This window comes from Lepisma saccharinum, chromosome 7 (genome assembly GCF_977018435.1).
Source record: "Lepisma saccharinum chromosome 7, izLepSacc3.1, whole genome shotgun sequence".
Classification (NCBI taxonomy): domain Eukaryota; kingdom Metazoa; phylum Arthropoda; class Insecta; order Zygentoma; family Lepismatidae; genus Lepisma; species Lepisma saccharinum.
Window position 1 is genome coordinate 11,933,213 of NC_139235.1, and position 16,957 is coordinate 11,950,169.

Genomic DNA, 16,957 nt, shown 5'->3' on the forward strand with positions numbered 1-16,957 from the left:
TAGTATATAGCAGACTTTTAAGTTGACCTGCTGAACTTTTTACAACATACTACCCATGTATTTATCTGGCAACTGTACACAATCACTTCCAGGTTGTCATTAATACAGCGATCATTGTTGCAAGGAGCATGAAATCAATTTGCTAAAATATAGAGCCAAGTATTCATTTTCAGTTCCTACACGTTTTCTTTCCGACAAACTTGCAAAGAGAAGTAAATTAATTTATCGTTACTGCGACATCTGTTTGTTATCATTGACTTTTTACGGTCTTCAATGTTTTTCCTAATAACACCTGTTTGATATGTTAGTGTTTTTATCCTTCGAGTTTATTCTTTTGTTGCTCAAGTGTTCTACATTTGTAATTTATGCATTTCGTGCGTTCTTCTCTCTAATGTTTATCCGATGTTAATGTTACTCTCAAGCAGTTTGAGAGTTGTTTCAAATTTCTTCCACTGCTTATTTCGTTAATCCTCAGAAATCAGCTGGTTGTAATTATGTCATGTACCCGCAGAAATCAGGCGATTGCAATTATTCCTGTCGTGTACCCGCATAGATAAGCTGAGTGCTATTATTCCTGCCATGTAACCGCAGAAGCCAGCCTAGTGCAATTATTCTTGTCGTGTACCAGCAGAAGTTAGCCGAGTGGAATTATCCCTGCCGTGTACCCGTAGAAGCCAGCGTGGTTCCATTATCTTTGCCGTGTACCCGCAGAAGTCATCCGAGTGCAATTATCCCTGCTATGTACCCGCAGAAATCATCAGACTGCAACTTTTCCAGCAATGTCTCTGAATGAAGCGGCTCTAGGGTTCACCCTGACTCTAATAATCACTGAGAGGGGTAAAAGCTGCTAGGGCACGGTGTTGAGCACATCATCTTCACTAATGACAGAGATCGTGAATGTGAGGGGCCTCTCCAGATCCCCATGTGCGTTCACAGTATGTTGTAGCGGGCATCTTTACCATTTTATCCAGATCTAAAAGTAGTATATATATTACGGAGGCTTGAAGTGAGCGAAGTGAGCATTGTACGGAGCATTCGACCCATCCCGTTGACGTGGTGTTCTCGCGCTCTCATATTATTGATGGCAGCTGCGATCGATAAATTTTGAATCCGACGTAATCACTTGGATAAACAGCTCTTATCAATCTGATTAACATATCAAAGGAGAGGGATTAGGCTGAAATCTACAAGCAATTACACACTCAAATCTAGGCAGAGGCGGACGGTGGGCCCTACGTGGAGAGATTTCATCTCGTGGAGAGAGAGAGAGAGAGAGAGATAGATGCACGCGCGGAACCTCATCAAAGAGGATCATTGCTGTCTAGACGGGCGCGTGTATTGCTACAACAGGGTGTGTAGAATTAACTGAGTACGAAGCTCATTCACGAAGCAATCACGCGTTTGGTTTACGGAGAGAGGCTCGCATGAGCGGCTCTGGAGCTCACCCAGCCTCTCATGATTGGTTTCATTACTTCCATGACCTATGGATTGAGTGTTCACATGTAGATGTCCATTCATTAATTTCATAATCGTTGTTATCGCGATTTGGCAAAAATGGAAAAATGAGCGTTGTTGATTGGGTTTATTTTACTTCGCAATTACACCACCTCTGGCTATTAGCAAAGATGAGGACAAGTGACGGTATGATGAAAATTGATGAAGGGGCACTCTCAAAGTCCCGAGACCCCGTCGTAGCGCTCTCTGATAACCACTCCTATACGAGGTCAGCTATAGGTGGTAGACCAGCAACAGCTGAACCTCGCCCAGCAATAAAGTCAATTCAATTCAATTCAATTCAATTCAATTCAATTCAATTCAATTCAATTCAATCTATATCCTTTAAGTATGACAACTGAGAGGACACTTGCCGAGGTTTTTTGAGGAAGAAATCTGCTGAGTGTGATTATCCCTGTCATGAATTCAATTAACCCTGTCATGTACCCGATGAGTGCAATTGTCCTTGTCATGTACCTGATGAGTCCAATAAGCCCTGTCGTGTAACTACAGATATCTGCCGATTGTAATTACCCTGTCATGTATCCGATAAGTGCAATTATCCTTGTCTTGTACCCGATGAATGCAATTATCCATGTCATGTACCCGATGAGTGCAATTATCCCTGTCATGTACCCGATGAGTTCAATTATCCCTGTCATGTATCCGCTCAGTGCAAGTATACTTGTCTTGAATCCACTGAAATCAGCCGAACATCCACGCCTCCTGTGTGCTTTATTGCCACGGTGTCGCTCTGTAACCAAGGGGTCTGAGGTTCGAACACGCGGATGCACATTGTGCAATGGTTTGGATCCCACTCCAAAATGAAAGTTAGGTCCTTGTTAGCCCATGAAAAAGTAGTAATTTATGTCATAATGCGCTATAATACGCAGACCAACAAAATGAATGGCATTTGTGCCCACTCCTGAGAAAACTGAAACTAATTGTTTTTCAAAACTCAACAGCACGGTCGAAAAGTTGAATTCGACGCGCCACAACTCAACTTGTCCGAGAAGCTGATATTGAGGGGTCCTGGACGTATTTAGTATTCGATGGCGTAGGCCCCCTTCCGTCTTGGGACGTGCTGAACTCAGATAACTCTTCCACCTAACATCCCTCAGCATCCCACAGGAGCAGGCCCGGCAGAGAGCGGCGCTCTGTCAAACTGACACAGGGTTGCGAAGTTTTCCCCGCCTGTTTGTGCAGCCAACTTCTGGCCTGGAGAAATATACCCTCGCGGGAACAGGACTGCGTGCGTTACATTCCGATTTCGTCGCTCGAACTTCATCTTCTGAATGGGATTCTGTACCTAGCCTGGTAAAGTTACCCTTGTTAAAGAATAGCTTGGGTGTACGTCAGGTGGTCACTGGTTTGCATATTGTTCTGACGTTCCCGTGGTCTCTGAATTTTAAAGCGGTTGCAGAAGCTGAAGTTATCTCATAAGGGCAACTCTTAGAGTTGCGGAAGTTAATACAAGTAAATGCGGTGCGAGTTTCTACGCTTTGCTTTCTCCCATACGACACTGGAGTTAAATAACTATTCAGATAAAGTTTGAAGAAGACACGCTGACCTCCGTTAGCACAGTGCGCTACGATACCAGGATTCCCGGCTTCGAATCCCGGCTTGGGTGTTCTTGGTGGGAGTCCCTTCGTCAATTTCATCATACCATCACTCATCCTCATCGTCGCGATTAGCGAAAAGTGGCAGAAAAGTGAAGTAAAATAATCAATGAATCGAACAAGTATTCTCGAGTTGCCAGCTAGATTGTCTATGTTGGCTTCCAACTTTTCGAGATTACTAGTCATATTTTACGTAATGCTAATGGCTCTCTTTATTGAATTTCAATTATAAAATTCCAAAAAACAATAGTCTTGTTCTGAAGTGACACACTACTGACTCCAACGTTCAATTCACTTTCCAAAGCAATCATTGAAGCTTTTCGTTGACAGTCTGTCTAGCACACACGAAGCATAATTGTTCAGCTCACTGTCAGATTGTAAAAATGGCATCAGTAGCATCAGACAATTTACGAACCACACGATCATAAACAATTTCATTTTTCTCACACAAGATTTGATTACCACGCGTTGTTGAGGCTTCAAATTCATGCTGGGAACGAGAAACACGTCCTAACCGTATGGCTGCCTCTCGCCAACTGAATAGTTCCAGAACGGTGGCGCTTATCTCACTACGTCCTTCAAGGTCAGGTGTCTCTGTGACAATTGACGGACGCTAATGCGTGCGATTAAAAAACTAGTCCCGTTGTTTATTGACACACCCTCATATTTCCTGCCATTAGCTACTTCTTATTTACTTGCTGTTGAAATTATTTTCATTATTAAGTTCAATATTATTGAAGCTGAGTTATGGAGTTATGTTTATATATAACAGAAAAAAGGCATTTTGATCTTTCTTACTGCAAGTTTCATCCAAATAGGACCGATGGTTCAACAGATGAGAAAAATTTCAACTTTCCATGTTATTTCCAATATGGATTTCAAATCCTTACATTATACTAAAGGCAAAACGTGATAGTGGTCCATTTATCGTCAGTTAGAACAAGAAAACATTGCTTTATTTTTCATTTTTTTAATTTTCCTTTAAGTAAAATTATTGAAATGAAATTTTTTAGAAAAAATATCTGACAAATTCGAAACAAAACTGTATTTTCAGATGCTGACCGACTACTGTATCGTGCAGGGACCATTCTGAAAGGAGATGGATGACTTATACAGGAAAACCTTGCGGTTTTATTGTATATAACCTTGAAGTAAAAATAGAGAATATTACATCAGCACTTATTTCCCCTTTGTTTCGGCAGCTAAAACCGCCAAACAACGGGTTTTATTGACTTATTCAACTACTAATGTAATTTCTAAAGATAATCAAGCTTCCATTTTATGAGCGAAAATTATTTTCAGGCCATTTTTTCAAAAAATTAAAATTTTTTAAAGTAATTTTAAAGTCATTCTCTAGGTCATTTTTTGAGTATATTTGAATCAGAAAGTAACAACCAGAATTTAGTCTTTCAAGAGAAATGTCTGTATCCTTCCTCATTAAGAAAAGATTACTCACTTATTTCAACGTTGCTTGCATGAGAAACATGAAGCTTTAAAGCTTCGAAGATTTTGAACAGTGTGACGGTCCTGTGAATCCTCACAATATAATTGTATGTTTATTGAAATTATTAATTTCATATTATAGAAATCACTTTATATTAACGGTTCAAAAAATGTATAATAATTACTTTGTACAACGTTAATTATGTTTTATGTTATTTATTGCGCTATACGTTGTATAAACGAGATATTTGGAATTCTAACGTTGCTATAGCAACGAGAATCAATAGTCATTGTCAGGGGGTGCTCGTTGCAATGTGAAGTACGTATGCATTACGTCATCTGGGAGGATCGGGTTTGACGGTGCTCGTTGCTATGTGCAGTAAGTTTGGTGCGGGGTACATTTAGGTACTAACATGTCACAAAAATCGGAACAAGCAGGTTATTGATTTTCTCGCATTCAATATATTTTTATTGTATTATGATTGTTTTGTTCATTCCACCTATAATCATGCCTAAATGTGCAGTAACAAGCTGTGAGAATTATAACCAAAAAACTAAAGGAAGTTATATAAAATATCATAGATTTCCAGCTAATAATCGTGTAAGTAAACAGTGGATTCGTGCTTGTGATCGAGAACATAATATTAATATTAAAAATGCGAGAGTCTGCAGTGCCCATTTTTGTAAAGAAGACTATGTGCAAGATCTAAGAGCAGAACTTCTGTGTTTGCCAACAAATAAAGTACTGAAGCCAACTGCAGTGCCATCACTAAAATTACACCATATTACTTAAGTGCAAGATAATAGAGAATGTGGTGTAGCAAATTCTCCTGAACCTTCCTCTTCAAAACATGAATCATTTTTAGGTTGTGCTGATAAAGACTGTGGAGATGTAGGCTACGAAAGGTGTGAAATAAGGAAACGTTCCTTAAATAAGCTAAAGACTATGTCGCCGAAAAAAAGAAAAATAGACGTAGGTATAGAAACTGCTAGCAATGTTTCGTTGTTGGAAAACACTATTCATCGCTTACAGGAGAACAACACACGTTTACATAAAGAAATTAATAAGTTAAATATTAAGAACAAGCTCTTGTAACTTGATTTAACCAAAAAAACTAAACAAGTTCAAAATCTTCAACATAACCTACCCGACAATGTAACAAGAAAACTCACGAATATCTTGGGGAAAGTGTTCAGTGACACTCAAATACAATACTTAGTACACGGTAAAACGAAATCCCTATGGACTAAAGATGATATAAGCAAAGTGTTGACTCTTCGAGCCGTTTCAAAGAAATGTTACGTTTATTTGAGAAATACAGTTGGTATACCTTTACCTCGACTTGCTACGTTAAGAAGATGGGTGTCGAATTAATTTCGTTGCCGGCCAGGTATATTAGGTGATGTTTTGCAATTGATGAAATATGTGTGAACTCTCTCTAATTGTAAATCACATTACACTAATAATTTGTTTAAAAGTTTCGGGTCTCGGAGTTCCATTTTTTCGGAAATTTTACGTACAGGAGGATGAGGAAGTAGAGTGTAAGATTGGCATTTCGTGCTACAAAATGTGTGTTGTAAATAAAACAACAAACCTTGAAAACGCAAGTCCAGTTTGTAATTTCCATAAAATGTTAATTTTCGATATCAAAGTGAGGTTGTACAAGTTACCGTGCTGATAAGTTACAGTTGTGTGAAATCGTTTTGCGTATTAAAAGCTATAATATGTGTACGTGCAAGCGAAGAGCGAAAGTGTACAAATACGAATTCAACACCCTTGACTAGCCGAACCTACTCGAAACTGGATGCTAAAAACACCAAACCTAATTCACCTAACCTACTAATTCAAGCGTACAGGAAGGGATTTACGAACACACAGAAAATTTAGCTCATTGATAATATTAAGCAAAGCCAAAGCGAGATGCAAAGGACAACGCGGTAAGCTCACGTATAGTCAGGAGAATGTTGCCACTATTACCGCATTTTTTTTGTTTTCAATTCCATATAATTTATATTCCTTTGCGGTGGACAAGCCAGGTAATGGTAAAAATCAAACAGTAATAATGCCTTTGAGGTTAGGGCGTGAGAAGTAGAAATTTCATGAAGTCCCTAACATGACAACGGCAATCTACTTCTGGCATACATACAGTCATATAGTATACATGTACCGAGATCTTGTTATGCGATGTTGTGTGTAATGAAGAGATTATCACCCTGCAATCTAAACTTGGGCAAAATTACGAATTCAAAGGACATAATTAATTCTTCAGAGAATAGTTTTTCTATTAACTCTGTCCATTTAATTGATAATCATTAATTAGATTTAACTTGATGTTCACTGACATTAGGTTAATAATGTTGATAATTATATTTCTCCCTAGTACATTTGACATTTAGAACAGGTTAAGATGATATATCTGAAGCATAAATGAAAATATAGCAGATAAGTTACAAGAAATCACAATGAAGGACTATACAAGGGTATGAATCGTTAAATAGTAAAATTTCATTTTTGGACTTCATCTTGGATTTTCCTATTACAATTCCAAATACATTTTAGTCGTCTATAACCAGGAAAAACTATTCTATATGCCGAGCTCGTGGCACAAGTATATAGTTCGTCAACTACACCACAAAGAGCTTACTGTCTTAAAGAAAATTTTCCACAAAAGGAGAGTATGGCAACCATTGTTTACACTGAGTAGAAAGGTACAAAATCATACACATTATATTTGTGAAATATTAAATTAAACGAAGTAGTAAAACTTCATTAATGGGCATTATATTTATTTCATACAATACTCAATATCGTGTACATAATGTTATAAAACTGGAATATACACTTTATTCAAGAAGTGTAATTTCCTTTACTGTCGTTAGAAGACAATTACGTGACATTTTACTATCTTGTCTTCGCGATTAGCCCAAAGTGGCAGAAAAGCAGAGTGAAACAAATAAACAAAATAAATCTATGAAACGATCATTTCCTTTTTAACTCTTTCATTCATGCAATTCTTCTTTAGCATGTTAAAATTATAGTATACTACGTATGATTATAGAATGAAGACATGGTAAATGCGAACATGCGCAACTATCTTTGTAACACATCGATCAGAAAGTTTGAAAAGTATGGATTTTCACAATACGTTTGCGAGTTTTCAATTATGTTACTACTAGTGCCTCCCCGATGGCGCAATGGTAGCGTCGTTGCCTTGTAATCAAGGAATCCCGGGTTCCATACCCGGTGGAGGGACATAGTAGTTCGGATCCCACTTTAAACTATAGATCCAGTCCCGATTAGCCTTTCTGTGCATAAAGTGGACTTGTTGAAACACCAACTCAATCAATCAGTCATGTTACTAATCATTAAAGGAATGCCTCAATACCATCCCGAAGTTTCGATAATTAATAATTCCCCCTCCTCAAAGTAATAAAACACTTTCCCTCTCTGAACCTCGCATAGAAATTATAGCGGCTGTTTGCTTCGGCCAAGCCCAGAACGAGCTCGAGCATGATCGGCAATTTTCGGATGGCGCTACCTTATATATTAAGTTACCTTGAGTATATTGTGTGGTAGTGTGTCTGAAAAAAATAGAAATATAGGTAATAGTGAACTGCATATTGCTCAGTTATTTCACTAATATATAGACCCATAGAAGTTGTATCTTCACCTTCGCGTTTTAGTTTCAAATATTTATGAACGAAATGTAATCGTGCAAATGATTGACTAGTGAATGTCACAGTATAATTGGTGGTCCAGTATTGTGGAACGTTATCAGCACGATCTTAAGTGATGTGTTTTGCGTATGTGTTAACTTATACCATTGTTTTAGTGAATCTAGTTTGTACATAAATTTCTATTATGTACGCATCAAGTAATCCATATAATCTGAGATCCAAAACAAGTCTTACAGCTAGATCTATCAATTGTGGTGACGATCCTGAGGAATCACAAAATAAGAATGGTGCCATGAATATGGTGAAGTGCTGCAAAGATCCCGATAAGGAAAGGTTGGTAGCTTGTGAAAATTGTGGCCATTGGTATCATTTTCAATGTTTGGGTTTGTCCGATAAGCATTGGGAGTTATACCAGTTAAATGAAAATTATTTCTGTACAGATTGTGATCCATCGTTCAGTATTGAAGCTTTCGTGCAATGGAAAAGAAGTCAAGAGAAAGTTCAAGAAATTGACATTCGTCCTTCTGTGTTGGCAGAGACGTCAATGGGGCAAAGTAATGTTCCTTTTCAAATGTTTGATCTACTTGCAGAGTTAAGGAAAATCAGCGAGTCACAACAGGTGGAATTTACAAAAATGAGGGAAACTCAAAAGCTTGAGTTTACAAAAATGAGGGAAACTCAAGATTCTATGAGGCAAACTCAAGAGTCTCAAAAGCTTGAGTTTACAAAAATGAGGGAAACTCAAGATTCTATGAGGCAAACTCAAGAGTCTCAAAAGCTTGAGTTTACAAAAATGAGGGAAACTCAAGATTCTATGAGGCAAACTGAAAAGTCTCAGCAGCTTGAGTTTACAAAAATGAGGAAAACTCAAGAGTCTCAACAGCTTCATTTTACAAAAATCAGGGAATCTCAACAGGAAATTCAAAATTCACAGCAACTACTCAACCTTGACTTCCACGAACTGAGTACATCGTTGCGGAAGGAATTAGCTGAAGTTACCGAGTCCTGCAAATTAGCAACACGTTCATTACATCAGGAAATGGAAAGAGAAGTGCAAGGACTAACAGAGAAAATCGAGGAAGTCAACACTACTTGTACAGAGAATTCTGATAAACTTGCTGGATTGAATAATCAGATTACAGAATGCCAGAACAATGTTTCAGGGTTGTCTCGGCAAGTTCATAGACTTGAAGTCGTTGTGAGGAAGGACGAAATAACGAAGCGCGTAGAAGCATGTGAGGAAAAGATTACTAAGCTTCTTTGACTATAGTAACTTCCTGCATCTGGCAGCGATCCCTATCAGTTGTGCTTTTGCTAGAGTTAAATGGCTGAACCAGTTCGGAACCAGTAGACGCCATCAAACTAATTTCGTTTCTTCTAATATCGAGTACAGCTTTGTATTGCCTTAAAAATGGTAATCCGAGAATTAATTCAGCATGCAGTTGCTTCAATACAAACATCTCCAAAGATAAAACCTCCGAGTTTATTGAAATACTTATAATCCTTCGACCAGCAACACGAAACTTCTGATGTCCTGCAAACGGCAATAACTTAAGTTGATCCACTGTATCCAGTTTGGCACTCGGAATAATTGATTTTATACTGCACCATAATTCATAACTGACTAAATTACACTGGCTTCCACTGTCGATCACACACTGTATTGTAATACCGCAAACTGTTCCTGTGATCAGAAGTTGATCAGTAATAGGAGTAGGTATGCCAGTATCATTTAAAGTCTAAGTAGGTTCATCTTCGTACCAATCTAACTGGAAAAATATTGAAAGTGGTTAACAATGATCAACTTCAGATAAAACGGAATTACTTAATACAGCATACTGACAAGTTGTGCTTATATTATCACTACGATATGATTTAGACGGACCCTCCATTATGTAAGTGCGAGCAAACTGGTCCACATTCACCCGCGACGTTCGTTTAATGTTGCTTCAGGGGCAGAAGAAATGAACTGTTTACAAGAAGTTTCTCTTGGATCGAAAGATGGAGCAACTTCATTCAATGGAGTATTCGCCACTGCAGTTGCATTGCAACTGTTTCCCGTTGACAACTGAGAAGACGAATATCCGCAATTGGCACATACACTGCATGGTTGGAATGAGTGGAAAATATTGTTAGAGAACTGAGAGTTAGGATGCAGTGTAAATTGCTGTTGTTCTTGCTCGTTTCTGGCATTGAAACTGTTGCTCATAAATCTACCATTATTGTTGAAGTATCGAGATCTTTGTGGACTTCTATTTTGCCGGAAATTTTGAGTTCCTGCACCATTACGTCTGTAACGATTATATGGTCTGTTAGTTAGGTTAGGCTTCCCAGAATTATTATTTCTATTAAATATCATCGTCTTCTGACTGGAGTTTGATTGTTGGTTTTCAGCAACAAGTGAAACATCTGTACGTGGAATCTTAATTCTTTTATTTTCATCGCTAGAAGAAACAAAATGAACACTATCATTAAGTCTTACGTTACGTCTAGGTTCATCACCGTTCACAAACGATGAACTTTTAGCAACACTTCGAACTCTCAGTTTTGCCCTTGCACTATTATTGTCGGTAAAACTTTTAGAATTATTCCCATCATGTCGGAAATTTTTTTTCACGTACATTATCATGAACATTAAAACTCTTGTTCGATCTTGAATTCACTAAATCCAACCTCTTTAGTAACGCAATTGCCAACATCTATTGCACAAACAATATTAGCTGCTACATTAGTTAAAATGGATGATGTAATTGCGTTACATCATCGCGTTACGCGTTACGCGTTACGCGTCAGACGCGTTACCGACTGAGCCACCGCTTATCAAATTGAACTAGACACAAAGGAACCAATTAAGGCACCTATATATCCAGTACCGTTCGCCAAAAGAGCAGCGTTAGAAAAGGAACTAGAAAACTGGAAAGCCTGGGGAATAATTAAAGAGATGTCTTCGCCTTATTTTAACCCTGTACATATCGTACCAAAATCTAACGGTGAGTGGCGTCCAATGGTGGATTTTCGTCGCCTAAACAAACATGTAATTTCACCACTTACCCATGTTGAACCGATAAACGAGCTACTTCAACATTTTAAGGATGCAAAATATTTTTCTTCGATTGATCTCTCCTGTGGATATTTTCAAATACCACTTACGTCCGACTCGTATAAGTAAACAGCTTTTTCGTATCGAGGACGGCAGCATGTGTTTTGTTACTTGCCATTTGGTATAAAATCAGCTGTTTCTGTTTTTGTTGAGAGAATGAATAAGGTGTTTGGACCAGAGACTCATTCATTTCTGATTATATATGTGGATGACATTTTAATATTTAGCCCAACAATAGAGAAACATTTGAACATCTTGATTATGTTCTACAGACATTGCAGACGACGAACATGTCCATAAAATTTGCCAAATGCAAATCTTTCCAAACTGAAATTAAGTTTTTGGGTTATGTGGTGTCTGGTTCCGAGATTAAGGTCGATCATGATAAGGACTCAGCTATTCTACAGTTTCCTGTTCCTCAAAACAAGAAGTCACTTCGCAAATTTTTAGGACTGGCAAATTGGAGGAATCGTTTTATACAGGGATTTTCAGATATCGCTAGTCCATTATATCATGTTTTACGCAAGAATGTGCCTTTTTATTGGACACCTCAGTGTCAAGAAGCTTTCTTGTTACGAAAGAATGCTCTAATTTCAGCACCAGCATTGAGTCAACCCGACTTTGAGTTGAGGTTTTCTGTTTCTGTTGATGCAAGCCAGAAAGGAGTGGGTTGTGTACTTTGGCAAGTTGATAATGGTGAAATTCGTGTAATCCAATATGGCAATCGTGCTCTTAGAGGAGCAGAGATTACATATAGTACACACGAATTGGAATGTTTAGCTATATTATTTCCTCTGGAGAAATTTGCTATATATCTTAAAGGAACTGATTTCAACTTATATTCGGATCATAAGTCGTTGTCTTGGCTTAAAACTGCACAATCACTTAATTCTCGTCTTACGAGATGGGCTCTCAAACTGCAGTGTTTTGATTTCACGTTATATCATGTCCCAGGAGTTTCAAATAATATTACTGATACGTTGAGCAGATTTCCGCCTTGTACTACTTATTGTGCACGTGATGATAAATTATATATCAATCAAGTAATTGTGGAAGAATCACAAGATGGTAATTCTTCTATTTGGCTAAAAGCTCAACGAGCAGATTAAAAATGTAATAATATAATTTCTCACCTGGAAAATAGTACAACTGATAAAGACTTTTCAAAGTATCTTCTTCACGACAAAATTCTTTTTTATAAACCCAATTCAGAAGAAATTTGTAAACTTGTAGTGCCACGGGAGCTTATACCTTTGGTATTGCACAAAATGCATGATTTAAATGGACATTTTGGTTATCAGAAGGTTTTATAAGCTTGTAGAAGGGCATATTTTTGGCCGTACATGAGGAAATCTATTAGAAATTACCTGAAAGATTGCTTAGAATGTGCACGAACCAAGATTGCAGGTCGGCCATTGCGGAGAGATGAATATCACGTCGTTTCTCAACAACCACACGATTTCCTCTCTATTGACTTAATCGGAAAATTACCAAGATCACATACATATGAATATCTTCTCACAATTGTAGACGTTATGTCAAAGTTTGTTATGATTTATCCGTTAAGAAAAGCGACTGCCAGGGAATCGTTTTGAAGAACAATATTTTAAACATTACCCTGTATGTAATATATTATTATCAGATTATGGGAGCCAATTTACATCAAATGAGTGGAAAACCTACATGGATTCAAGGAAAATAAAGCATATTACTACCACTACATATAATCCAAAATCTAATCCTATTGAGAGGTACAATAAGGAGATTGTTAGATTACTGCGATTATTCTGCAATGATAATCACACCAGTTGGTATCCAAAAATAAATTCTATTATTCAGTTACTAAATCATTCTTGCTCTTCAGTTACCGGATTATCTCCTAGTGAACTTTTCTTACATGAAGATATGAAGGACTCAATATTTGAAGAAATCGACTGGCCAGAACAAATTAAATCTTTGCCATGGAAACGCAAATTGTTTTTAGCGGAAATCAGGACCAGACAATCTAGAATAAGTAGAAAGATTAAGAATGCATTGAACTCGATTAAACTTCAAACAGGAGATTTGGTTATGATAAAAAATAGGCAAGTTAGTTCTAAAATTAACAGCCAGATTCATAAATTGTTCAACTTGTATATTGGGCCATTCCTTGTCAAATAAATTAAGGACAATAATGCAATTCTTTACACAATGAACCAGCAATATAATGACAAGGTGAACTTTTCAAATCTTCGAGTGTTTAACTGTTCGGAAGGAAAGAGGAATCAACGTTTGTATGAGAATTAAATTTATGAGAGTAGATACTGGAAAAAGGAAACCATTCTGTTTATCATTTTGTACAATTGAATGTTGTATTATGTTCTGACTTGTTATTACCTGTTAGGCACAAATCTGTTTATGTGCACGTTGTTGTCGAATGTAACTTTGTAACTTTGTTTTAGTTATGTTGATAAACATCGGACTGATTTGTAAATGAAAACTCCTCCTCGCTGTTTGGTAGTTTTCATTTTCTCGGAGGAGGGGAATGTTGTGACGGTCCTGTGAATCCTCACAATATAATTGTATGTTTATTGAAATTATTAATTTCATATTATAGAAATCACTTTATATTAAAGGTTCAAAAAATGTATAATAATTACTTTGTACAACGTTAATTATGTTTTATGTTATTTATTGCGCTATACGCTGTATAAACGAGATATTTGGAATTCTGGTTGCTATAGCAACGAGAATCAATAGTCATTGTGTGGTAGTGTGTCTGGAAAAATAGAAATATAGGTAATAGTGAACTGCATATTGCTCAGTTATTTCACTAATATATAGACCCATAGAAGTTGTATCTTCACCTTCGCGTTTTAGTTTCAAATATTTATGAACGAAATGTAATCGTGCAAATGATTGACTAGTGAATGTCACAACAGCCATGTCAACAATTGAAATATACTATATTCTCCACCCTACAATAACAAGAAAAGGATTAATCCGATGTATTAAATCGTGAATAGGCCAAAATAAACCGCTTGATTTTGCGAAGTGAATTATCGAGCTTAAGTAAAACAAGTAATTATATTGGCATAATTAATTTCAACTTTCATTTTTAATAATATTAACATTTTGACGTGATGGCATGTACTTATGTAATTCATAACTTAATATGTATTGTATACTCTGCCACCTACCGGGAAAACATTACAAGCATACATTACATGTAGCATATATGATGACACCAATTCAACGTGTAATTCATATGAACTAAACACATTAGCAGTACATCATTCTGTGTTACTTAAGCTAAACCCCAAGGAAAATGAATATTAGGATTTATGACAACAATTATTCACTTTGATTTCCCTTGACGAGGATCGTAGGTTGTAAAGTGCAGCAGTAAAGTTTTGATCACAATCAGGGATAGCGCCAGGGGGTGCGAAGGGGTGCTTGCTCACCCCCTTCAGCAGCCCATTTTTAAATCTATTTTCAACCGAAAACAGGGCCTCCCCGATGGCGCAGTGGTAGCGTCGTTGCCTTGTAATCAAGGGGTCCCGGGTTCGATACCCGGTTGAGGCACATAGTGGTTCGGATCCCACTTTAAACTGTAGGTCCAGTCCCGATTAGCCTTACTGTGCACAAAGTGGACTTAAAACACCAAATCAATCAATCAAATCAACCGAAGAACCTTATTAACTCTTGAATTGTCATAAATTACGTTATGACTTAGTAAAAGCAAGCCTTTATGCTTAGCCTATTCAAAATTGATGGTTAACCTCTCTCTCTCTCGATATATATATATATATATATATATATATATATATATATATATATCATGACTCTTGTTAATGTTCGCGATTAGCCAAAAGTGGAAAAAAGTGAATTAAAATAGACCAAATGAATCAGACTCTATAGTAAATCCTGGATTGCGTTTTGCAGACCACCGACCGAGGCTCTGGGTCTGGGTTCAAAGCTAGAATAATCTTCTGTGGAGCTTGTTTTATGTCGTCTGTGTGATTGAGACTGTCATTTCTTCCATTAAATGTCATCACCATTCATTTTCATCTCCGCGATTAACCAGAGTTGCACAAAATCGAAGTAATCACTCAATCCATACATACACATGATTTGAAAATGATGGTTCAGATGCGAGTTAAGATATTTTTTCAGGGAGGCCCGGCCCCCACCAACCCCTCTTTCCTGAAGCAGTACGATTGAAGCTACAAATCTCAACTGTCCGCGAGGTCAAAAATCCAACTCTGGATCTCTGCGATTGAACGCGTGACCAATCGAGGTAGCCAGGGAGGGAGTTCGCCCCCCAACCCCCCTTCTTTTACGCCACGATCTATCGTGGCCTCCGACGTCATCTCTTGGGTCGAGGACCAACCATCCGGAAATTGCGTCCTTGCATCGACTCGCCAATCGCTCAGAAATCTAATTCCAGAGCGGAACCCGTCACCTGGAGGACCTCGCCCCACCGACCCCCCCCGCAAGTGGGGCTGCCGAAACTAATGACGTCACGTCTGCTCCGAGTGTGCATTATATGGGTTTTCAAACGGGACTTCGTTTGGACAAAAAAAATAGGAACTTATTTCTTTTGTTCTCCGGTGAATTGTGAGATTTGAAAATATGCAATCGATTCTGATGACGTCATCGATCACACCGCAGGAAACATCGAGACCTCGGAAGAGAAGAGGTTCCTTTCGATTATCGATACTGCGCTTCTCTACTGCGATTTCGAAAGCTTTGTTTGAAAAAGGGGACAGGGGGAATGTTATCGAAAGGAGGGTATTACTTATCGTTATAGAAATAACCGAAGGGAGTATCTAAAAAATGTTCCAACATTTTTATTTCTTGCAATAATACAAATAGGCTACATGAATACCTATATTACATAACACCATTTGCAAAAAAATTTCCAACAGAAATTAACTGTTAATCGTAACCTACAGCCACTTTTCAAGCAGTTACTGATACAAAGTTACTTTTGAAAATGAGCAACTGTTGGAAACAAGTGAAGACTAAAATTGGTAAACGACGTTTTCCACGTTAAAACTGTCAAATGTGCCATGCTTTATAATGTGGTAAACGTGAAATGTGGCTGGTAGCCCCCTAAGTAGTTCAAAATAGCGTGTAAAGAGGTCGCTAGTGTGAACGTCCCTGCGGGCTAATTTGGTGACCGATGAAAGTGCCGAGCGAGGTTACTGAAATTCACAAACAATAAATTGAAAAAAAAAAATATTTCAGGTACCAAAAGAGGTTTCACCTTGAGGGTGAGTCGAAATCGTAAACGTTGTAAGTGCCAGATATGTCGAAAAACAGTTTTTTACGATTTCCCCACACTGTCGCTTTTGGCACTTACAACGTTTACCATTTTTAGTCCCCAAGTAACCGTAGCTGTAACTTACTTACTTTCAAGAACTAACTTACTGAACACTGTGCCATACATAAAATTAGGATTTTGTACAATTTGAATCTTAAGTACAAACGACTGTAGTTACATGTTCTGGCCGGATACCATACACTGTATTTATACAGAAAAAAGTTATCGTTTACATGGAAATGAAGGATTTGAGCTATAAGGAGACTTATTTCACAATGACTCATTGTTGTCCGTTTCCTTAGTAACTCTCTGTAG